This window comes from Penaeus japonicus, unplaced genomic scaffold (assembly GCF_977035675.1).
Source record: "Penaeus japonicus unplaced genomic scaffold, GWHDUDI00000001_assembly GWHDUDI00000035, whole genome shotgun sequence".
In the NCBI taxonomy this organism is placed as follows: Eukaryota; Metazoa; Arthropoda; class Malacostraca; order Decapoda; family Penaeidae; genus Penaeus; species Penaeus japonicus.
Window position 1 is genome coordinate 12718816 of NW_028234437.1, and position 2336 is coordinate 12721151.

Consider the following 2336-nt stretch of genomic DNA (forward strand, 5'->3'; position numbering starts at 1 on the left):
ACCATATATTCAGAGCGGGGTAACCAGGGGGGCCATTTAATAAAAGTGGTTGTGGGGAAAAAGCCTGGAATTGTTCGCCTTATGTTTTTGTTCGAACGTCGCTTCTTTATCTGTTTGTGCGCCGATAGAAGACGGACGCAAGCCGAACTTACAAGGAATGTCGAGGGCGGGCGCCAAAACGGCATGCTGGTTATACTTTATTGCACGTGTCCTTTGGGTCTCAGCGAAAATCGGCGCGATAAAAGGGAAACCGAGGAGGAGAAATTTAAAGTATGCAATTGTCGTGGCCTAATTCCCACCTCATCGCTGGTTGTATAAAGCAGCACTATTATTTCAGTGTCCAGTGTCGGTGCTGCTTGTACAAACACGTTTTATTATTGTGAACATTATTATCATCATTTTTTTAATATCAATTATGATTATTATTGTTATCAATATTTGTTTTATTTTTTATGATTTCAGCCCAACGATCTGAAGGCAACCCGACTTCCCTTTCACTTCTTTAGCTTTTACGGGATGTTCGTAAGATCTAGTGTCGTTCACTCCAGTCCACTAGAGTTATAGAAATCTCTCTTTTGTGTATACCATTAAGCACGTCCTCATTAGCGCCGATGACTTATTCAATCCTTTCACATAAGAGAATAGAGGAAACAGAAGTCCAATTCAATTAGGCTAATGACGAAATAGGGAGGAGGCTGGTGACTCTTGCAAGCTCAGTCGTAACAGACGATCTACGGTTTTCCTATTTGTTTCGTTGGCTCACTCGCTATTAGTCCATTAATGTGTATTGGATGTAAACAAATGGTAATATGGGACTGTTCATTGACCCTTTGGCGAGACTGAACATACTGGTTGAAATGGTAAAGAATATACACGTAGAGGATTATAACAAGTTGTCCATACATACAATTCAGGGTGTGTCAACACAACATATAGATACAAGCTCCATAAATGAATATCTGCATAAACATATATTTAAGAACATTTCTGTAGCGACCAGGATTTCTGAAAATAAAAGTCATAAAATGCATACGAAGTTACCAGTCGCAGAGGTGTGATTTCGAATGACGTCTCTCTCTTTAAAACTTTCTCGAACAGTCGTTAGTTCTTACCAGATACGATTTCCTTTCCAACGAAAAAGAAAAGAAAGAAAAAAAATAATAATATTCAACTTTATCCATGCTACAGTTGGTTGGTTATTGCATGGCACTTTTCCCTCAGGTGACAAATTGCGTGTACTTCCATAATTACATGAGGATGTCCATTGGGAAGAATTTTCGTTCTTGGGAACGAACACACCTTTTCCAGATCCTTTCAACATCATCTCAAGGGTCAGAAAAAATGGAGCCGTAAGAAGCAAATTCATAAATGATGTAGGGAATGACTGAAATTAAAACAAATGATATGCTTTCCAATCATTCTCACAATTTAAGATTTTAAAAGTCAGAAGCTGCCTATGCCCAAAATATTGATACAAGGATTTAATATGCATTGTGCTCAACTACAGTTAAAAAATCGTTTACGCAATGAAGGAAATACATCACACCAGGAATACCGTAACAGATTAAAGCCTTTTTACACGATAGGTTTTCACAGCTCCATCAGCTGCCTGACTCTCACTGTAGTTTGCTTTCCGTGAATGTCAATCATGACTAGAAACAAACCTTGGTGAGATTTAAACTAACAATATTTCATCTACCACGTCACTATAATACAAAAATATTTAAGCTGTTACACTGGCAAAAAGGTGAGCAAAAGTGCTTTGTTTTAGCTGGATAGATTCCAAGCATAAGGTTGGGCAGGGAAGGGAGGCCGGCAGTGACCAGGCTCTTCCTTAACAATAAACATTTTGATGGGAAACCATTCAACACTTAGTGCAAACCAGATAAAACACTGTAAGACATAAAATATGAACCTTATGCACTAAAGCGGTAAGGGTAACGTTCCCCTGTTTATACGCGGAGGTATAAAACTCATTAAAATGCACTGCGTTCCTCGACCAGTGACGCTAAGAAGCTGCAGACGCCAGACCAGTCGAACCTCACACGCTCAGGTGGCGATGCGCCCCCCCCTCGCCGCCGCCTCGTTCCGTCGCTGTGGACTCCGGCAGTGGTCTAAGATACTCTCTTTGCGTACCCGTTCCACTCGGGGCGAGATCTTCCTGTCCTGTAATTTCGGATGACTTCCGTTCCGATTTGGCACATGATTTCACTGATTTGTATTTACATCACTGAATTGTTTTCAGCCGGTGTCTCTCGTTCTGTCTATCAAAATCGGATAAAAACTGCACAGTGAGAATAGTCTTGGATTTGGGGTTCTTTTGTTTTTTTGTTTTT